Raw genomic sequence first — 23,510 nt, forward strand, 5'->3', positions numbered from 1 at the left:
TCCAAAAATCTTTTCACTTTGAATAATTTCCAGTGGTTATTCACAGACAAGTAACCTTCCCTCTACCCTTGCTAGTATCTGAACTTTATATCTTTATACCTTTTAAAACTGAAACATCTTATATGGGGAACAGACAATTTTCTAAATAAAACCTGCTTACAGTCCATGGAATTATTCACTAAAACAGAGACTGTCACACTGGGGTCCAAGGACACTAAGTGGTGCCCGATATGACCACGAAGGGTTTGCTAAAAGAGTGCAAAGGAGATACACAGACCAGGTAGAAAACATTATCAGAGTTTGCAGAGTAACTGGATTTTCTATCTAAACATCACAACATTAACATTTTGACTTTCTGGGAAACGAAAAATTATCACCACATTTTTAGAGGGAAGCCTCCAAAAGTACCAAAGGGGCCCTCCGCTTGGGAGAGCTGAAGAATCACTGCTCTGAACTAAGAGTGGAGCAACAGTAAAAGGCCTACCATACGTGGTTGCCTAAAGAAAACCCTGAGTTGTATGCATTAGTGATCTATGACTTTGCTACACAGCTAATTATTGTTTGGATTGGAGAACAGTGGTCACTTACGTGTCCAAACTGAAATATTATATTAGCTAGCAGTGGGTACGCAGACAGCAGTTTAAAGAAACCACAATTTTCCTCACAGGGCAATTTCCTGACTGCGAGCAGTTGCCGGAAAGCCTCATGTTCCTCTCTTGGCTGGAGCACATTTGTAATGCATTTTCTGATTGGTTAATTGAACGTAAGCCACAACTGGTTGGAATTCTCCCCTCCGCTTTCTTTGAATCTGCTTGAGCACTCAGCAAGATCTCTACTGACTGGTGCAGCTGTATGTTTTTCATTCTGGACCCCGGTCATTTTGAACTCTTTTACAAGGATCTGCTGACTGTTGGTTATAGCTGTCAAGTTGCACGGCTCTATAAAACAGAAGTGTGTGTTATACCTTGTCAAGAATTCAAATGATATAAGTATTTTTGTCTCCGTAAGAGACTTATTTCTCTTTTATTAAAAAAAAAAATCAAAGAGGAGAAATAGGTTTTAAAGTACTACTGATAAAATTATAATGCAACCCAAATTCTGCCAGCAGCTACAATCCTGTAACTTTGTGAGACTACAGAAATCCAGGGGGGTTTATGAGCGTAGCTTGGACAATATTTCCCACTTAATGAATACAGAAGCCATACAGCAACCCAAAGAAAGAGTAACACAAGGAAACAATATACAAGCCTAGCTCTGAACCAGGGAACAGGCATTGAAATGGGCATTGTCAGCATTGGGCCAAAAATATATAACAGTAGCAAAATCAACAAACCATGACTGAGCTGTGATTTGGTGCTCGTGTGTAGGGCTACAACCTTTGAGACTTTTGCCCTGAGGGTCAAAAGTTGCAGTCCAATGTCATGAGAGGTCAATCCCAAGTACATTTAAGGGTTGTTTTAAGGCCCCTAAGAGATGGGGATAGGATAGTTCTATCCAAATGGGGAGAGTTCCCTGAAAAAAGGAACAAAGGGCAGCTGTAGCCATAGTACATGCATTCTAAACTATGGGTAGAGTTAGACTGTGCCAGGTCTCTGCACAAGTAACAAGAGTGTTTGAAAAGTTTATGGAGGGAATGATATGATGAGACTAAGTACAATGATGATCTGTGACTGCTGCTAATAGCAAATATCTCCAACGGCCAGCGATGAGACACTAGATGGGGAAGGCTCTGAGTTATTACAGAGAATTCTTTCCGAAGTGTCTGGTTGGTGGGTCTTGCCCACATGCTCAGGGCCTAACTGATCGCTATATTTGGAGTCAGGAGGGAATTTTCCCCTGGGGTCATATTGTCAGAGACCCTGGGTGGGGGGTGTTCGCTTTCCTCTGCAGCATGGCATACATGCAGGTAGAGTAAATAGTGGCTTCTCTATCATTTGAAGTCTTTAGATCAAGATTTGAGGACTTCAGTTACTCAACCAGAGATTATGGGTCTATTACAGGAGTGGGTGGGTGAAGTTCTGTGGCCTGCAACATGCAGGAGGTTAGACTAGATGATCATGATGGTTCCTTCTGGCCTTAAAGTCTATGAGTCTAAGGCGATGTGTACACTACAGTCAGGATCGACATTCTGAGGTCGATCCACCAGCGGTTGATTTAGCCGGTCTAGTGAAGACCCGCCAAATCAACAGCAGATCGCTCTCCAGTTGACCCCTGTACTCTACCCCCGACGAGAAGAGTAAGGTAAGTCGATGGGAGAGTTTCTCCTGCCGACCGCCCACGGTGTAGACCCCGCGGTAACTCAACCTAAGGTACGTCAACTCCAGTTACGTTATTCACATAGCTGGAGTTGTGCAGCGTAGGTCAACTTGTCATGTAGACATAGCCTAAGTCTGGTGCTTGGGAGTTCCCGGAGAGTAAGGGTATGTCTACACTGCAGTTAAAAACCCATAGCTGGCCCATGCCTGCTGATTCAGGCTAAGGGGCTGTTTAATTGTGGCATAGATATTTGGGCTCAGGCTGGAGCCTCGGTCTGAGGCCCCTGCAAGAGTCCCAGAACTCAGGCTGCATGTTCACACTGCAATTAAACAGCACCTTAGCCCAAGCTCTGTGAGCCCAAGTCAGCTGGCATGGGCTAGCCGCAGGTGTCTAACTGAGGTGTAGACATACCCCTAAGAGGCCCCTGGGAGCCCTAGTTTACTTGTCCCTGTTTCTATCTGAATATTCTTTGGAAAGAAGTCTTGTAATAGGAGGCATTCTTACAAAATTCCTAGAATGTTCTCATTTTCACAGAGACACAAATACTACAAGAAGAACCCTGCTTATGGAAACATGAGTGTTATCATGTGGTTAGAGCCCATAATGGTCAGGAGCTGTGCATTCTATTCCCAACCTTGCCACTGAATCACTTTGTGACCTTTGCTAGTCAGTTAATGTTCAAACTGGGCAGGAATTTTCCATTAAAATGATTTTCTGTCAGAAAATCAGTTTCCACAAAATCATAATTGTCAGTGGGAAATTTTGCCAAAAAAATTCAATTTTTTATTGGAAAAATCTAAATGAATTATTGCATTTTGGATCATTTTGACTCAAACTGAAATATTTAGTTTTGTTGAACTGGCCCAAAACATTTTGTTTTGATTAAGTTAAATAAAACGTCAAACTGCATTTCCTTATCAGCACATTGCCTTATGGGAATTGTAGTTTTTATCCCCATTATTGCCTACAGGCTGTGCTCTCTAGAGGCCATCACCTCCAATAATGCAATGCAGCTTTCCCTCTGATCAAGTTCTGTATGGTGCTCATGGGAGATGTAGTCCAGCCAGGGCACCTACCCCATAAGGGACAGACTTCTAAAATGAGGCAATGTGCCACAATGGGAAAATTCAGTTTAATACTAAATTGATTCGAAACCAATCAGGTCAGTCTGACAAACAAAAACTAAACATTTTGATTTTGGTAATGTCAAAATATTTTGTTTCAATCAAAAATCTTGAAAAAAATAACATTTCAACATTTCTATATCTCAAGTTTTGGAATTTCCATTCCATGAATGAGAACAAATGTGGGCACTGTCCACAGGAAGGGAATTTTTAATTTCATTCAGCCCTATTTAATGTTGTAAGGTAAGTGAGACTGGAGAGAGATGGTTTCAGGAGGGACTGAGTTTAGGGTTGCCAACTTTCTAATACCAAAAAACTGAACACCCTGGCCCTGCCCCTTCCCCAAGGCCCCACCTCCATGCTCATTACATTCCCCCTCCCTCCGTGGCTCGCTCTCCCCCATCCTCACTCACTTTCACTGAGCTGGGGCAGGGGTGCAGGAGTGGGTGAGGGCTCTAACTGGGGGTGCAGGCTCCAGGGTGGGGCCAGAAATGACGGGTTCAGGATGAGGGAGTGGGCTCCGGGTTGGGGCAGGAAGTTGGGGTGTAGGAGGGGGTGAGGGCTCTGGCTGGGAGTGCGGGCTCGGGAGTGGGGCTGGGAATAAGGGGTTTGGGGAGCAGGAGGGGGCTTCAGGCTGGGGGGTTGGGACCAAGGGATTCGGAGTGTGGGAGGGGGCTGTGGGTGGAGGCAGGGGGTTGGGTGCAGGAGGGGGTATGGGCTCTGGGCAGTGGCCAGGGATGAGGCATTCAGGGTTTGGGAGGGGGCTCTGGGTTAGGGCAGGGGGTTAGGGTGCAGGGGCGGTGAGGGCTCTGGCTTGGGGGTGCAGGCTCTGGGGTGGGGCCAGGGATGAGGGGTTTGGCATACAAGAGGGGGCTCCGGGTTTGGGGCAGGGGGCTCAGGGCTGGGGCAGGGGGTTGGGGAACAGGCTTACCTCAGATGGCTCCTGGTCAGTGGCACAGCAGGGCTAAGGCAGGCTCCCTACCTGTCCTGGCTTTGCGCTGCGCCCCGGAAGCAGCCAGGAAAGTCCGTCTCCTAGGTGAGGGGGCCAGGAGGCTCTGCGCGCTGCTCTCATCCACGGACATCGCCCCCCCCCCCCGGTCAATGGAAATGTAGAGCCAGTGCTCAGGGCGGGGGCAGTGTGCGGAGCCCCGTGGCCCCCCAAGTAGGAGCCGGATCTGCTGGCCGCTTTCAGGGCACAATGCAGTGCCAGGACAGGTAAGGTCTAGCCTGCCTTAGCCCCACAGCACTGATAACCGTACATTTAACGGCAGTGCTGACCAGAGCCGCCAGGGTCCCTTTTCGACTGGGCTTTCCTGTCGAAAACTGGACTGCTGGCAACCCTAACTGAGTTTGATGTGCCACTAGGGTCCCAAGAGTAAAGCTGAGGTCATGCCGCTAACATACACACACACACAAGGCTGCTAACACACACACACACACACACACGATTAGCATGGAATACTGTCTTCTTAGTGTTGTTAATAAAGATCTCTTTCCTCCAACTCTGACTACCAAATCACTCATTGCTAATGAAACAAAGACTTAGACTAATATTTTCAAGAGCCGCCACTGATTCTCGGTGTCTCCATTTGTTGGGTGCCCAATTTCAGACATCCAGTTATCTCAAGATGGGCACCCAAAAAATGGAGGCACCCAGAATTGTGACCACTTTTGAAAGTTTAGCTGCTAGCCAGTATATAAAATAGAGATAACAATATCTTCACCTCTGGAGTGCAGTATTGCCAACATCAAGCATTCAACCATGATGAGTCGAGCCAATAAAATATCATGAGATTGGCTAATAAATCATGTGATTTTTATAAAACAAGTTCTGGGTTTATTTGACTTCTTATATCCAGGCCTTTAGGGTGTATTTGAGTCACATTTTCAAGCTTTTCTCCAAAATCAGGAAGGCTAAAAACATACTATTTTAAAATGAAAGCTGAGGTTCTCCATAGCCATATAACTCCAGGTTCTGCAGCTTTAAGTAAAACACCAAATATTGAGAGGCTCACAATAAAATCACAAGAGGTGACAACACTGAGGGTATTATGAGGCTTAAGGAATTACTGTTTTAAACATATTGTTTTAAACATCCGAGGTTGGGAGGTGTTATATCAGTGCAGAATATTATTATATTTTTGTTTCATGTCAAATCCAGCAAGCGCAGTTGCGTGTGCACTGAACCTTCTAGAATCTCAAAACATAAATATAAAGTCATAAAATATACTGTAGATATTTGCCTCTTTGTTATGTAAGGTACCATCTAATATATTGCAAGGAATGCAAGACAACTGAATTTTCCTTTGTTTTATTTCAAATGTTACCACCTGGTTTAACTCAGGAAAACTTCAGTAACAAGAAGATCTGTTTTACCTTTTGCTTTTCAAAATCTTCCCAACCTCCATGGATTATGGATAGGCACTTCCAAGCATATGTGCAATGTGCCTTAGGTGGCACGTGACCAGGATTCATCTCCAAATTTGGTCTGCTGGTTAGATCACTAGCTTTCCCAGCCCGGACCGGGTACCGACGAGGAGTGCGACATGAATGCTGATCCGTGCCTCTATGGATAGGCACTCTTAAAATACATCACTTTTCCTTTTAATTACATGGTAACTAGTGGAAGCTCTTCTTTCTAATGTAGAAGAAAAATTCTGTTTTCTTTGTTTCCTTATTAAAAAAATACTATTGTAAGCAGTAGGGCCAGATCCTTAGGTGGTGTAAATCAGCCTTGCTGTGATCTGGTCCACAGTCTTTTTAACCAGTGCTGTAGAACAATTTAGTGTTTTTCAATGACAGTTGGCATCTTTGAAATATTCTCTTTTACAAAACTAGACTAGATGTGACATTTGCTGGAGAAGAAACTCTTTGCATAAATCTGTCTAAAAAGACTCACTTAATCATATTACTTCACTAGCAGTGGTAACCTTTGGAGGCCAAAGTCCAGACAGGTTGAGAAATGGAACATGAGTACATAAAGGTGACAGTTCCATTAACTGCAATCAAAGAGGGAGGTCAGAGGTAGGATAGAGATAAATGACTTATTATAGAAGGAAAAGAGGGAATGAAAACTGGGCAGTGTGCTTGAGGAAAAGTTGGGGATTAAGGGTCCAATCCTGGTCTTACTGAAATCAATACTAAAACTCCCATTGACTATATGCAAGATCATGCCCATAGTTCTGCTGTTCCTTGTCAGTGAACTGTCATTGCAGGAGTACATATATGCAAACATGTATGTGTTTTTATGTATCGGTAATAAAATCATATGCAGAATGGCTGAGCAAATTTCCCACAGAAGCTCTGATGGAAAGACTGACTTTGGACCTGACTTAGGAGTCAATGGGAGTTCCATAAGAGGGAGTACTTGCAGGATCTGAGCCTTTATCAGAAACGAATAACTGGAAAAGAATGTCAACATTTAGGCACAAATGAAGGAAGTACACCTTCTAGCTATCTAGTCATTCAAGTCCACAATTCTCAAATACACACACTAGGCAAGATCATCCAGTCTGACCAGATTGTGCTCAGTACAAGACCAGAGGATAGATTGGGATGTGCAAGGAGGCTTTAAGACACTTTTATGGCCCTGTAGCAGGCTTCACTCTGTGGCCAGAGTCCTCCAGGATCTCTCAGGTGGCTGGGGGGACTAGAGAAAGGTAGGAGGATGTGAGCCCTCCTTCTTCACTGGGTCCCAGCCCAGGACCAAGGGCAGAGAGGCAAGGAGTGGCTCAGACCCCTCTGGCTGATACTCCAGATCAGCCCCTCTGGGCCTCTTCCTACCTTCCCTGTTTCCCTTCATCTTGGGGATGTGGCCCCAGCCTTCTTCTACAGTCTCAGTAATTTGGAGCCCCAGCAGGTTGGGCGGGAGGGGGAAGGTAGCTTCCAAGCTCACTCCCAGAGTCCAGTTGTTTCCCCTAGTCAAGGAGAAGAGGGAAAAGGGACAAGATCAGTTCCCCACTCTCCCAGATGAGTCTTACTCAGTCCTGGTCTTCCCCCTCTAGATTGCTCTGCTTCAGCAGTTACCACCTGCCTGCCTTCTTGCAGCCAGTCTCTCCCTTACTCTTTCCCCCACCTGACTGCCAGAACTCCCCTTTTAAGCACATCCTCCATAGGAAACATGCCTGGCAGCTGCAGAGCCTTCTTGGCCCAATACCATTCCACCACTCCTTTTATCTTAGTGAGGGGTCTGTAAACTGCACCATAGGCCCCCAGGTCCTAGAACTAATCTCCATTTGTCAAGACCCCAACACAAATTAAAGCTGTTTGAGAGCTGTTCTGGCAATCAGGGACTCCCAAGGCACACAGACTACCACCCGGCCATGCTCATTTCCCTCAGCCACACCCCTGCACCAAGGGCTAAGGATGGTGAAGACAGTACCACTAACACAACTCTACACTAATCACATATTCCTCAATAGAGGTAGAATCTGCAAGGGGTTGGTGAAACTGGCTATAGAATTGCTTTGCACCAGATCCTGCAAGTAGAGTGATGCTAAGCATCTGGCCCATTGTCTCAAGAGTCTTTTCAGATCTAGCAGGGAAGTGAATAATCCAAGGTCTGTATATATTGAAAATAAATGCCTTGTATGCTCTATGTAATTTTTGCTGATTGGTTTTGTATACATAATTATCTACAACCTTTCTTTGTCTTCTTATGTACACGTACAACTGACATAAAACCAATGCAATTACAAAAAGAAGGAAAGCAGATAAGAAAATTCTTTTACTGATAAGTTATGCCTGTAAAAAGACTAGGTCCTTGATCATGAAGAATTTCAATTACTTAGCTATTGATTGGGATAACAATCAGGCAAAAATTAAAGAGAAGAAAGGATTTATAAAGGGTCATGGAGAATTGCTTACTTAGGCAGTTTGTGAAACAACCTGCAGAGTCTGGGGTTATTATGGACCTAATCTTAGGAAGCGGGCTAGTCCTAGCATCAGACACCTCCTGTATCATTAGGCTTGAACTATTCATATAAACAGGCAAAAAATGTGGAAGTAATAACTGATGGCTTTAATAAAGACAACTAAGGGAAAATTTTGAGTGGAATTGTAAACTATGAAGAATGCACCACCAGGGAAAAAGGGCATTTCCTATAGGGATTTTTCAGAGATATATTAAACTTGCTCTCAGATACTAAAGGTACAAAGAAGGGAAACTCCAAAGCTTTATGAAGCTTTAACTGTATCTGGGGAAATAATGATTAAGTACCTACACTTGTGGTACACCTGCTCAGTTTTCTCAGGATATAAATTTGAATACAAAGACCACAAGCTGATCTAAACAGGGCACTGATCCAACAAATTTCTAGATCCTCCAAAATATTGAGATCTTGCACATGATCTGCCCCGGCCTGTCTCCCTGGATGGACACTTGATTTCATCTTATTCCACATCCTCAAATAGGGTTGCCAATTCTGGTTGGATTTATTCCTGGAGATTTCATCACATGACATAATATTTAATTGAATAATAATCTTTGATTCCTGGAGACTCCAGGACAATCCTGAAGGGTTGGCAACCCTACCTCATGAGAGGCTGCTTAATAAGTGGCCAGCTGGCTCATTAATTAGCGATGCATGGTCCTGCTGACACCCTCTGTATTCAGGCCTCCTCTGACCACGGAGCCCAGAACCTAAGGATTCTAGGGGACATATTTTTTATAGTGCTGAAGTCACAGTACAAAGGCTATAAGAATCAGTGGTCCTGATAGCAAACAGGCTGGCTTATTTGCTGCCACACTATACAAAACAATGAAAAACAACCATCACTGTTGCTTCATCCTCAAGCTCACAGCCTTTACTCTGAGTGCTCGAAACTGCTAGAAATTTTTCCTCCACTGGCTCCCCTCTTGGAAACCTGCCACATCTTCATGCACTGTGGAAAGGGAAGAAGAGGTCACAGTGCAGGACCAGAGAAGGAACCCACTGACAACATTGTACTAGAAGTAATGCCTTATTTGACTGTCACCCCATGCATGGTCACCTAACCAACTGTATTCATCTTTTGCTGCACAGAGGTGAAATGGCCCATCATCTCTTGCTGAGTAAACAGGGCCTATTGAAGGTCCTCCAGTGCCCAGTAAGAGCATACTGTGACAGGGAAAGACCAGATGGCTATGGAAGAATAGTGGGAGATAGATATATTAGCTCCAGGCTAAACAAATCCCTGGTACCAGGATAAGTGAAATGGCAGCTGCTCCAGGTCAGTTAAGACACCTAGGGCCAATTAAGAACTTTCCAGAAGGCAGGGAGAAGGCTAGGTTGATTGGGACACCTGAAGCCAATCAGGGGCTGGCTGAAACTAGTTAAAAGCCTCCCAGTTAGTCAGGTGGGTGTGAATGTCAGGAGCTGTGGGAAGAAGTTGTGTGGTTGGAGATGCTGAGTAGTACACACCATATCAGGCACAAGGAAGGAGGCCCTGAGGTAAGGGTGAAGTGGAGCTTGAGGAAGTGAGGGCTGCTGTGGGGGAAGTAGCCCAGGGAATTGTACATGTCATGTTTCTAAAAGGTCAGCTACCATAGCTGATACTATTAGGGTCCCTGGGCTGGATCCCGGAATAGAGAGTGGGCCTGGGCTCCCCCCGCCCACATTTGCCCCCTGATTAGTCACTGAGACTGGGAGACAACAGAGACTGTGCAAGGAAGGATAACTTCTCCTCACCTCCCTCGCTGGCTTATGATGAAAATGGCTCAGTAGACTGTGACCCTTGTCCCTAGAGAAAGAAGGGTTACGTGGAGGTTCACAGTGAGCCTCTGAGGCTAGCAAAATCCGCCAGGAAACGTGGGACCCACGGAGGCAAGGACAGAGCTTTGTCACAATACCCAAAAGAAAACTGAGCTCATGTGGGTCCCCACCTGCTCCTGCTCAACGGAAAGATCTAGCATCTGCTGTCCACCTAGAGCCATCAGCACCTTGGTGTCTCAGCTTGTCTCTCAGTGCTAGATGAATCATGGGTTGGTGGATCTACAGATTCCCATGCAACTTCCGGATGTCAAACCAGTGTGCATAAGTCTCTTGCCATTTCATTCCCAAGTCACCTGGTTTGTGTCTCTTTATACATTATATTATAAATTTGCACTTGACTCTGATTTCACAATTTTGCAAGCTGTTGAGCTGGAAATTGATTTCACAAACCAAGCTGTGAAAATCTATTGAGCTCTTTATATTTCACAATATGCTAAAAACCACAAAAGATGGTAAATACTTTCATCCAATCTTTTGCCAAGACTATACCACAAATTGTGTCTAGCTCATGCCAGTACTTTCACTGGGGGACATGGATCAGCGTTCCCCTGAGTACCTGGCCTGGGCCAGGGAAGCTAATGATCCAAACAGTGGACCAAATTCGGTGATGAATTCTGGTAACGTGCCACCTAAGGCACATTGTGCATATGTGAAGAAGGAGTATATTCTTTTTGTTTTGATTTACCATGCAATGTACTAACAACCTGTCAGTAATGAAAAAGTATCCAAAGTTCTTGTCATCTCCCTCAAACATATCCTCTACAAATGATATATATGGACCAGATTTCTCCATTTCCTAATTTTTTGGAGGAAGTTTCCTACCTCACAGCTATGCTACACATTTTTCCCAAAACTGGCCCACTGTTTGATTTCAAAATCTGATCAACATGAAAAGAAGTTGAAGATGGCTTTAACCCATTTCAAGCAGTGTTTTAACTGGTTCAATGACTGTGGGACTTTTTTCCCCCTTAAAGCAGATCATGCCTTTCCTGCGATGCCTTTTTGTATTCAGGCACTTGTGAACAGAGTCTCAAGTCAGAGTTTCAACAACATCTGTTAGCTTGCAAAAAAAAAAAATTCTTCCAGTGATTAGGTGGTTAACTGAAATATACAGCATCCTTGCAAACAATAAACTGCTATTCTGCTAAATTGATTGCAAGATGTATAACAAAAGGCTTCAGCCAGAACTATAATTTTGTGTAATCTTAAATACAACTGGGGCTCATTCAGACATTGAAGAAAAAATAAAAAGCTTGTAAGGTCATTTAGCCACCTGCAAAACCTGGACAACTTAACTAAAGAGCACTGGAGACAGAGGGATAATATCACCATATATGTAGTTAGTGCCTATAGCAGTTACATTTTCATGCTCTGTATTCAATCCAAAACAAATTGTCTGTTTATAATTAAAATACAGTCCTGCTTCCAAGAGACCTGCCTCAAGGGGACTAGTTGTAAACCACAGGCCAGATACATTTGTAGGGTAACATCACTGAAGCTGATGGAGTTACACCAACGCAGAATTTGGCCTTGTGTCTTATCTACACTGACGCAATTCAAATTTTAAGGGACAATTATGGGGTTTCCTCCTAAGTTTAGGCCAAGTTTTCTCCAAAACATGTTAAGGAAAAGGCTATAAGAGAAAGAATCAGAGGCCCTGTTTTTTATTTTGTTTTATTGTTGCATTTAAGAATATTCAGATATTACAAAATTTCATTGGATCTGTTTCATATGTATTAAATTTTACAACCTGTTGCTATTTCTCTCTTATTTAGAAATACATTATAGGTAGGAGGTCATAGTAAAATACTACAATCCCAAGGACATTAAATACTACAATTACAGAAAGCCTAGGAGGAAGCAATTCGTGGATCCAGCAAATTCCGCTTAATCTGAGATGAATTTAACAAAACCTATTTTCCAGCTTGACTGTATTGCTTAGGAGCCTGGAGGCAAATATGGGATGTTAATGCTAGGGCATTTTAAAAGCAGTTTTAAATGCTATAAGCTCAATTCTGATCTCACTTATGTTGATGAAATTTCATTGGATTTACACTGTTGCATAAGAGTTAGTAATCAGAATTTATATATGGGAAAGGGACTAAGAACACAGGGCTAGATCCTCTGGTCTTGATGCAAGACCAGGGGAAAGGAGGAGATACTTGCTGTTGTAAGCTATCATAACACTCACCTAATCCTAGGGCTAGGCTGGTCTCTGGTGTAAATAAGAGCAACCTTATGGTTATTCTAACATTAAGACACCTATGGCTGCAAGGGCCTGATCCAGAAACCAGGGATTGTAATGGCATAGAAAGGAACCTCCTGGCTATGCCTGCTTTTACCAGAGAATGTTCCCTGTCCTGGGCACTGGGAAGAGGTGGTTGCACACCATGGTACTTGTACACCAGCAGAGGATTCAGGGAGCTGATTCTGCTGGCTTTACAGTTGCCAGAGCAGTACAAAGCAGCTGAAGTGGGGTCCAGGATGTGGCATCCTGGAAAGGGTGGTGGGGAGAATAATAAGGAGAAGAAGTTAAATGGTGAATGTTACATCTGCTCAAGCTCATTGCTGAGCTTCATTATAAGAACTGTAATACTGAGTGGATCTTTTTTAGCTTCTTGACTTTGTGTTAACATCGAGAACATTTATTGATCAGGACAATTATGGTAATCGAGCACAAACTGACCAACCTATATACAATTTAATCTTTCCCACTCACATTCTTGCTTTGAGTTGACAAGCAAACAGTCTTTTTACAAATCAATGTAGAGCAAATGCTATCGACTATTTAAAATATTTTTAGTTATGAAAAATAAACTACATCATATGTGCGAAAGTTAAAGGCATTTTGACATACAAGGCAGCCACAGATAGAGAGCTTCTTCCAACGTCAGGCACAAGCAGCAGAAGAAAAATGCTTTAAGCATTCTTCAGAATCACATTTCAGAAGCTAATCTTTGGATCATACAGCTTTTCTTTCTGAAGCAAGGATAAAACCATAATGGCTTTACTCAGACTCTTAATGCAATGATTAGTCTGAAAAAATGAAAGTGAAATAAATCGTGCAGATAAAAATTTCATAAATACAGCAAACATTTTTCTTGGTGTTTTTGTTTTAGGCATAGCTAGGAAGTGTGGTAATGAAGGAGGGGAAAATGTTGAGGAAGGAAATAAATTGCAGCTATTCTTATTTTAGGATACTTTAAATCTGATCAATTTCAAAAGTAGGGAAAATGGCAAAGCTGGTTGAGCAACTCCATCATTGCTGTTTATACGAATAAGTGTTTAAGCATTTTCATTGCTTACAATGCTTGTCAGGCATCAAAATAACATGGGAATTATTTGACCTACAACTATCCTTCCCCATCAATAGATAAATAATATGGAGTACAAAATATATTAGTGTATATAGGAGTTCAAGATCAGAAATAGAAAATAATGGCCCTATAATTTGCAAAAATGTCCAACAGAGGAACATAATGCACAAAGTCACAGGCTCAGAGCATTCTTTATTTTCCAGTAGAGCTTCCTTTTGTAAGCCAAAGGAAAATGGATTTCTTTAAAAACTCCTTTTAACATAGGATATACATTATTATTTATCACTTGTTTTGCAGGAGTAAGTGGCATCCCCAATCATTGACCAGGACCCCATTGTGGTAGGTGCCGTACAAATGCAGAACAAAGATGATCGCTGACTCTAAAGAGCTCTCAGTCTATGTTGCTTAATAAATGAAAGGAAAGAACTAACTTTTACTCTCACAACTGCCACTGATCAGCACTTCCTTCACTGTTCTCATCTCTAGTTTTAAAGGGGATGATGTTCCCTTCCACACATCACCTCGTCTGTTGCTTTTCCCCGGTTTACCATCTCTCAACAGCAACAAGGGGGCTGAGGTTTATCCTAAGCAGCCACAGCCAACAACTTTGGGACTCAAATGAACTCCACTGTGCTTTCTATCGGCTTCAGCAGCACTTCAAAGGATGCAGCAAAGAATTGTGGAATATCGGAGATCCAAATGCAGACTACAGACATCAGTAAATTTGATATATTAAGGAAGGGAGAAAACACCACCTCAGAAACCTGATGTAGTAAAGGAAGGATTGAAAACACCACCACAACTGTCATATTCAGCAATAGTTTAAAAAGCCCAAAACAACAATAATGGTGCGTTGCTTAGCAATGCAACGGAGCTATTTTAGGTCATGTAATCTTGTTGGACTGTATCTGAAAATCCAGAACATGATCTATTTACATACCTGGATTGTGTTGAAGTGATTTATTGACCCAAGAAAGAAATAGTGAGGTAAAGCAATAGAGGAGAGAGTTTCTCTCTCCTCCCCCCACCAAACCAAGATGTCTGTTTCCCTCTTAGTCCGATGTATAACCTGGTATTATAATATGCCTGTTCCCATAAATCCTTCAAGAAACCCCCGTTGATGTATTTAATATGTATTTGGGAGGTTTTGAAAAGACATTTTCATTGAACTACATGAGTTTCATAAAATACGACCTCAACCTCTTCCAGCAGGTATTATCCAACAGTCTATCTGACTGGATGCGGCCATGGCTGGGGATTGCTCAGTTTCTCCTCTCCTGTGTAGCTTATCATTTGGCTCTTAAATCAACTGTGGGCTAACAATTTTGACTAACGCTACTTTCCCCCACCCCTTTTTGCCTAAAAACAATGAACATCCAAAAAGCATTTGGTCAACACTAAGCTTTACAAAAAGACCACCTTACATCTCACTAAGAAGAAGCTGTTACACTAGTTTTGGTATAATATGTGGATGAAGGGAAAGAGCTCCATCCAAAATCCTCCTTTACAGACCCGCTGGCATTATTGTGTATATATTACTTCTTGTAAAAAACATTTACTAAATCACCAGGCAGAACTTGCGCCGGTAAGTTTCTAGCAAGCATAACAACCAGATCTGATAGGAAAATTTTACATTTTGAAATTTGAACAAAATTTTAAATTTCAGAATTTTGAAATCCAGAAAAATGTTCCCCCCTTAAAGGGCTTAACCCAGGGCATCTGGAGCTAAAGTTTTAGCCTCTGCACCTTGCACTAAACAACTAAGTCTTGTAAATGGCGGCTGTATCAGATTTATAATCACTTTGGATTAGGCAGAGTGGGGGAAGCATAACACAATCTGAATAGCAGGTTATATATAGATATTTGTCTAGAACAAGTACCACAGACTACAAGAAAAAAACAACACCATAAAAATAAAAAATTTCAAGTATTTTCCTTCACACAACAAGGTTACTTTAACTTAGAGGAATTTCTCTTGGATATTGCCCGATGAATGTATTATTGCTATAGAAACTCATCCTCAATCCTGGGAAAAATAGAAATCTTGCTAATGGCTGGAGGTCGCCATTATGAGATTGCTTTCTCTGTCATCATGCTCCTGCTTATTGAGAGAACCCATTCAGAGGCAGTAAGTGAAGGATCTTGGTGGTACTTTTAATCTTTTAATGACAGCCCTTCCAGGGAAATCCATGTATCAGTTGTGGCACTGATGACCTTGCAACAACAACAAATAGCCTTGTAACTATGAGGGCTCCATTACTGTAATTCCCCCCAGCAGGACTTCCAGTACACCATCTCAGTTATTTGCTGCTTATGTAGAATGCAGAAAAACGCATTTGCTCCTTGGATTGAGCAACCACGTTCACATTATGCCCACCCTGTGTTTTTCAGCCTGGGTGAGAGGAAAGTGGCAGATTGCCCATTCTGACCAGATAGCTCTTGGTTTTTAAGGTCCTTAACTGTGTAGACCCTGACCTTGTACCAGGGGTGAAAGTAAGTCAAGTGACTTACCAGTACACTGGGGCCAGCTCTGGCCCCTGGAAGGGGCGGGGCCTAGGGTGGAAGGGGTGGGGCTGAGGGGGTCAGAGCCAGCCCCAGCCCATCCTGTAAGGAAAGTGCCCCTCCCCCTTCTCCTCTTCCTCCCCCACCGGGGTAGCAGCAGCAGCCCGGGGCTCCGGGGGCTATTTAAAGAATGCAGGGCTCTCCTGCTTCTACCGCCCCATCCTTTAAATAGACATTGGAGCCCCATAGCTGCTACCCCAGGGCTCCAGCCACTGCTGGGAGACCCAGGCCCTTTAAATTGCCCCCTAGGGAAGCCGGCCTGCCCCAGTGTGGTGCACCAGCTCTTGCCAGTATGCCGTACCGGGGCATACCGGCTTACTTTCACCTCTGCCTTGTACATATGGGCATCTCCCCTTTAACACCTCCTGCCTAATGAGGATCCCACCTACTCAAACTCAGACAGGAAGATGGTTGTGTATAGCAAGTCTTTCACTGAACCAGCGCCAAGTTTTGGAGAAAAGCTGGGCCAGTTTATGGCCTTTGGTGAAAACCATGTTTGTTCTGGGGCAAAAAAAATTGGGGATTGGTCCTGCTTTGGGCAGGGGGTTGGACTAGATGACCTCCTGAGGTCCCTTCCAACCCTGATATTCTATGATTCATGAATTAGACATGAAAAGCAAGAAGATCTTGGCTGACTTTTGCTTTGAGTCCCCAAACCAGGCATGAAACCTAGGGAAGCGAAGCCCAGGAGGGCCTGAACTCCAGGTGAGACAAAACTAAGAAGAAAAAGTTCATACAATCCCCCCAAAACCAAAACTACCACATTTCGCTCAGCACTGAATTATTTATGAACTAGTTCATTAATGTTTGTAGAATGCGTTGCATATGTAAATTTCTACATAGATGGTAAATTGCTGTAAAAATGCTAAGAATTGTTAGTTTCCCCGCAGTCCCAAATGGAATGAACTTTCATTCAGAAACCATTTAAATCCATAACAGCTCATTACAACAATTCTATAGCCAGGCTGTCCCACACTGCTTGGTGTTTTGCAGAAATTTGATCATATCACTATTAAACTGCTGGTTAGCTGATGGACCCCAGTCAGACCCAGACTGCATCATTGAATTTCTCCACAGAAACCTTTGCTCTGGATCATGCTTGTTTTAATTCCTTCACGGATCATATTCTGTTTAATGGTAATTTGATTTTGCATCGCAAGACCCAGCTGTACATTAGGAGGTCGCAACCTTCCCATTTATCACTTAAAGTAACTATTTTTTTCCCCAAGTTCCATCAGGTTAAAAGAGTTAGCAATTTTTCTCCTTGAAGTGTCCCTTCAGCATGACCAAGATGTATAACAGCTCCGTGTAGCTATGAATGCATTACAACATTAGTCATCAATTAGTTTTAAACCACCACTACAATATATCATTTATCTCGCCTGCTGTAGCACTATTGTGAACATTTAATTTTTTAAAGCATCTTGATTTTTAACCTGGCTGCTGCATCCCTCTTTTGTCTCCTATACAGACATCTCCTTAAGGAACGATAAAAATTAGATTTGTTTGACCTGCACTCAGGGTTCGTTTAAGCAAGATGGATTTTAATTGCGCAGCTTGGTCTACCAGACAGCTTTTATGTAATATTCCAGACATTTACGCACTGTCTTTTGCCTTTCTGTAAGCAAATGTGTGCGCCCACCTTTGCCTGTAAAGCCGCTCTTACCATTCATTTCACATCTCTCCGATAATCTGCTGGGAAATTGCTTACTCTGAGATACCGTTGACGTCTAATTAAGGGCTCAAGTCATTGCCATATTTCCTAATAACATTTTCTTTCCTCTTCAGTGTTCAACTTTTACTGTAAGGGTAACTCTCAAAGGACGTTGCTACACACTGAACCCCCCCACGTTATCATGATACAATATTTAATGCTCATCTCTGTTTTGCTTGCTGTTGGGAATGCATATGATACAGAGATGTATTTCTTTAGCGGTTTGCCCACTCTGCCACCCCACCACTGCACGTCATACATGCAATGTCTTTGTAACATTCTCAGGACACGTTACTGCATTTATGATTTGAAAGGACCTAGGGTGCAAGAGGCAGTGGGGAAAACTGGCAAGTGAGCTGCCTCTCCATTTGGTCCAGCTGTTGGGGTGGGGGACTGTAATGGAGAGTCTTCTCTCCATTCTGATTCTATTCTTGATGGGGGTTGGGGGAAGATGATCTGGGGATGACATCCTCCCCTTCCCTTTTCTTCCAGCTTCTGAAGGGTAAGATTTGTCTGGCCTGTACATTTCCAAATCAGCACGGAGCTGCAAGCCTCCTAAGTAGTTTCTTGTGCCTATGTTTGGTTCTGATCTACTCTCCGCTTGATTCCTATTCACATAATTCCCATTAGCATTGGATGCCTAATGAAAGAACAAGTCTGTGAGTGAGAACAGTCTCTCCTATTCATGTCAACAGATGTTAAATGCATAAATTCTTGACATGCTGGTGGGAGAATATACCCTTAAAATCCTCAGGAGAGCAGAAATATAAAAGGTAAGAGATTTGTTATGCTGCAGTATCACTGATCCAACATGTCAGATGTGTGGGAGCTCTAGGGTGCACACTACTCTAAACAACATGTAAATAGGGACAAATCCAGCTCTTTTCTCCGCAGCCTTGGAGGACTCACAACAGCAGAACCAGTGTGGTTCCATAACAGAAGACAAGGACTGGATTGGCGAGACCATTTCCACAGAGGATCCTTGTGCAGTGGGTGGGGATGGGGATATGAGAAAGTGAGGAGAGGGGTAGGGGACAGTGCTGAGGGAGCCACCTGTCTTTCCTACATGGAGGGGACATGCTAGAAGCTGGAAAAACAGCCGCTTGTCTACTTCCCCTCACACAGCACATCTCCCTAGTGCCCACTCCAGTCAGTCAGGCTGGGCACTGGGGAATGAGGTTGGCCCATAGTGATAGGTAACCACAAAACATTTACATTAAAATAATATTAAAGGACTGGTTTTGGAATGTAGATATTGACAAATTAAAGCAGACTAATGGTCCATCTCTGTCTCAAGACTATTTCTCTGACAATAGCTTATGCAAGATACTTCAACAAAAGCATGGAACTCCTTTATTACATTTAATTGTTCAATATTTTATGATGGTGCAAAACTTCTTTCTGTTCTCAGCTGGTTTTGGTTTATTCACTTAAATCCTAAATGCGGGAGACTGATAGATCCTGTAACTTTCTTTACATTAAACTGTAACCTTAACTTGCTAGTCTTGTTAATTTAAAGATTAGATAGTGGACCAAGCTGCAGATTTTAGATGCCAATCTGAACTCTTCCAAAGTTTGAGAGCTGTATGATCTAGGGTTTTGATTCAGGCCCATGTCTAACAGATATCTCTTTTTACATCATAAGGTGTTTGACATAATAATATCCTGTCTATTCTACCACCCAGAGATGGAAATTTGTTCAAGGTGCTCAATGGCCTGAGCCCAGGATATCTAAAAGATCATTGAACACTGCAAGATGAAGACTGTGGTCAACAATTCCACTTCTGAGACATACCACAGGCTAAAGCTCATCTGTGCAAGAGATTTCTCAAGGGGCTGTCAGAGACTGTGAAACAATCTCCCACAGAAATGAAGGCCCATTGCAAACCTCCCCAGGAACATCCCCATTGGTGCTGCTAGTTCATCGATAACTACACTGCAAGGTCATGTAACAATGTTGTTCTCTTATCTCCTCTGACAAAAGCCATGACATTCAGAGACTATTCATTTAGAACATTAAGCAAAAGCAAATTAAAGATGGGCCTAAGCTACAAAATTTGGATCCAGAATTCTAACCCCCTAATGCCAGATGAGTTCAGATCTAGGGTTCTGGATTGGCTCATTATAGAGAAACAGGCTGTAAGGCTTAACACTGAGGAGTCAGGTTTGCTGGAAAGAAGACACAATGCTCATATTAAATGTCCAAACATCCAGCTCACACTGAGTTTGCTCAGGCTTCTGGCAACATCTAACACACACTGCACAAGCTCAGAGACGTAACACATTTGTTAGTATAAGTTACTCCTAAACTAGCATTATGTCCTTTCATTTGCACAGTTACTCCCGCACTTGCAACATGAAACCACTTCTTACAAAGGCCAGCAGAGGAATTTGGATTCAGATCTGAGTTGGGATTCCAAAAGCCCCTAGTTCAGGGGTGTTTGGATCCAGGGGGGTTGGCTCAGGACCATCTACGAAGCCAAGGGAAAATTAAATGCACATCAGCACTGCTGTGCATTTGTTCCTTTAATAACATTTTCTGCATGTTTGCAGAGCAGCAGCATGAACTGATGCAGTTGCTCCCAATGAGATTTACAGAATGTATACACTGAGCAATGTTGAGGTAAACCACTGAGGAAAGGCCAAGTACATCAATTAATCCTGTCCCCTTCATAGGCTGTATTTACACAAACTGAAGGTTTGGAATATTGGTGAACTTTTCCCTTTGTGAACAGGATTAGGAAGCATCCGCGTGCAAGGGAGTGAATACAACAGGAGTTGTTACAGTATGTGTCACACACATGCGGCTGCCTGTCACATGTTCCCTGATATAGTACTTTGTTACAGTGGATTTGTTGTACCTCACCTTTTCCCCCCATCCTCACCAGATACTGCATTAAACAGACAGGAAAATATAGCATTGACACTTTTGGTGCATATTGCACTTCTTCAGTAGAAATTATATCAGTTGTGTATTGGTTTGTTTAAATTATTTAGGTCAAGTCCGTGCAAATAAAAAGTGCTGCTCTGACATCCCTAGAGACGAAGCCCTCTCTTTATTCCCAGAACAAGCCCAGCTCAGGCAGTGATAATTAGTGCTTCCAACACACTGCCTGTTCCTCATCCTGGACCTACTTGGAGAGACCACTGCAATGAATGAGAAGGTACTTCAATCCCCAGGCTGACTTATTCTTTGTGGCCTCTGTGGAGGCTTCCATACAGGGAATAGTTAGTGCTAGTTGGGATGGTGGTAGGAAGGGGGATTGTTGAAATGCTGCTGAACATTTTACAGATCTCATATCTGAAGCAATCCACGAAGCTGAGAAATATTTAAATCACTGTCTTCCAGGTGAGTCAAAGTGGAACTATTTCCTCCGCATTCCCTCCTACTCCCACAGAGGCACCAAACTTTGGGTAACATGCAAGGCCTGTCTGGCTGGTTTCTTGTGACGTCTAAAACACAGAACATGGTGAGCACCAGCAGAGGGCCCACAAACTATTTAAAGAGATATTGCCTGCCTTCTAAGATCTAAGCCAGTGGTTCTCAAACTTATTTGATTGGGTCCCCCCTTCTTTATCTGTAGTCATTTAACACGCCTCACCCCAAGTACACATACCACGCTCCAGCTCTGAAGGCAGCACGTGCCAGCTGCAGCACAGAATTAAGGGTGGCGATATGAAAAGTGGTACTCATCAATATCACTTTTCACAGTAGCCTTAGGCTTTGTCTTCACAAACACTAGTGTCAGTAAAACTTCAGTTGGTCGGGGTGTGAAAAAACAAACCCCTGACTGACACAAGCTTCACTGACAAAAGTGCTGGTATGGACAGCGCTCTGTCGGCGAGAGGCTCTCCTGCCAACATAGGTAATGCCGCCCGTTGGGGGTGGTTTAATTATGTCATCAGGAGAACTCTTTCCTGCTGGCAAAGTGATGGCACAGGCGACCTTACCGTGGCAGAGCTGTAACAGTACAGCTGTGCTGCTGAAAGGTCCATAGTGTAGACATAGCCTTAGAAGTAAGGGTGCGGCAGCGCAGAAGTAAGGGAGGCAAAGTGAAAAGTGACATTTGTCACTATCACTTTTGACAGCCAACTTAGCGCCCCATTGCCACTCTTTCTTCTGCACTGCTGCTGCCACCCCAGGGCTGACAGCCAGAGCCCCGCTGCCTCGAGGTGAGGGATTGCAGGGAGTGGGGGAAGTACAGCCTGAGCCCAGGCTGTCTCCCAGTGAGGGATTGAGGGAGGAAGGGAAGGGAGAGCCGGAGCCTGGATGGCAGGGCTCCAGCTATGCCATTTATTCCCGCCTGCTGGGTGTGCATGGTTCTTCTGCATGAGCCCCAGCTACCCGTGGCTGACAGCCAAAACTTTTCAATTAAAAATAAAAGCACACAGCTCACACCTCCCTTGACACATTCCCGTGCCCGCCTTGGGAGACCCGCCCCATAGTTTCAGAACGCAGATCTAAAAAATTAAGATGGACACAGGTCACTGTTTTCAAGCTTTTCTCTGCAACCATGAGGCTAGAAACTTACTTTTTTAAAAAATGAGGGCTAGGATTCTCATGTAATCACAAGACTCCAGGAGCAAAGGCTTTAGGAAGAACACCAAAGACTCAGGGACAAAATCATGAGTGTTAACAGCATTGTGTTCACTCCTCCTTCCAAATTTCCAGGTACTCCTCCCTGTCCCACAAAACCCCTCTCCCTCAAAACACCCGTCTCCTTTCCTCCCTGAAACCTGTCTCTCTCCCCAGCTTCCAGCCACAAGGGCCCTCCCTGGGTCTGCATCCCTCCTTAGCGCCCCTCTCCACCCTGCCTCAAGCCTATACCCCCTTGGGTCCCTTCCCATCTCATGTCTCCCATAATGCCCTCCCCTGCCATGTTTCCACCCTGCCCCGCCCACACACCTGACTCTTTTATGGTGGGGGAAGGAGGCAACAGCGTTGGTGCCACAGTGGGCACTGGGCAGGGCGCCAAAGTTCAGTCTCTCCTCTAGCCCATTAGGTCTGCTCAGCCCCTGTGCTCTATACTCAGGCAGGCAGCCCGTAGTTGCTCCAGAATGGGGGCCAGAGCGGTCCCTAGAGGCAGGGGACTGCCACTGTAGCTGCCCCTTCCCTGGCCCTGATCAGTGGGTGAGGCGGCGATAGAGTATGAGCGGAGCCTGAGCCCTCCTCCTCCATCCTCTACTGCCTTTCTTCTGCCCCTCCAAGACTGGGGCAGGGGATGAAAGTGAAGGGAGGAAAAACACAGTGTTGTCCTCCTCAAGCTGAAAGTTGGGAGCGGGGGGAATATGGCTCCCTCCCATTCTTCCTAAAATTACATCAGTGGGGTCAAAAGGAGCTTTTTTGGCCATTTTTGTGAGGCATAGACCAATAAAAGACCAGGGCTGGGGCTGCTGGGTGGTGGCAGGTATCAAAGAGGTGTCTGTGATCTCTCCTGTGTCTCCCCGCAAGGCTGCCTCTGTGCTCTCCCCCTCACAAGAGTACGTTTACACCCCTGGATTAGAAGGGGCTGATGGGTATATTCTCTTCCTGCCCACTTGGTCCATGCATGTTCTGGGAGCCAGCACTTTCAGGTGGCAAACTGGCCTTTTGCTTTTGTCTTCCCCTGAGGGCTGAGTCTGATGCTGTCTCTGTACTGCTGAGCAGAGCTCCATAGAGGAGGTGGGGAGAGGAAGGGGGGCAGAACTTGAGAGTGCTGCAGGGACATATCACAACTCTCTTGAGCCTGGCTTGCTTCTCCTGCACCCTGGCCATAGGAGAAGTCTGTCCGTGACCCTACTGAAG

General features: G+C 44.1%; 1 protein-coding gene across 7 annotated transcripts in view; it reads right to left on the reverse strand.

Annotated features, from left to right (window-relative positions):
* Window positions 1-23,510, reverse strand: part of FGGY (FGGY carbohydrate kinase domain containing) — a 414,960-nt gene that overhangs the window by 210,890 nt on the left and 180,560 nt on the right. For 4 of the 7 annotated variants that reach the window (XR_006273791.1, XM_043490946.1, XM_043490947.1 and 1 more), the window contains exon 1: window positions 589-723. The exons of 1 other annotated variant lie outside the window; for it this stretch is intronic. The gene's annotated coding sequence lies outside the window, so the exon portion shown is untranslated. Of the gene's footprint in view, window positions 1-588; window positions 752-23,510 lie in introns of those variants that run through there. 2 more of the 7 variants (XM_043490942.1, XM_043490944.1) reach the window with 2 other exon arrangements.

Source organism: Dermochelys coriacea, chromosome 8 (genome assembly GCF_009764565.3).
Source record: "Dermochelys coriacea isolate rDerCor1 chromosome 8, rDerCor1.pri.v4, whole genome shotgun sequence".
Lineage (NCBI taxonomy): Eukaryota > Metazoa > Chordata > Testudines > Dermochelyidae > Dermochelys > Dermochelys coriacea.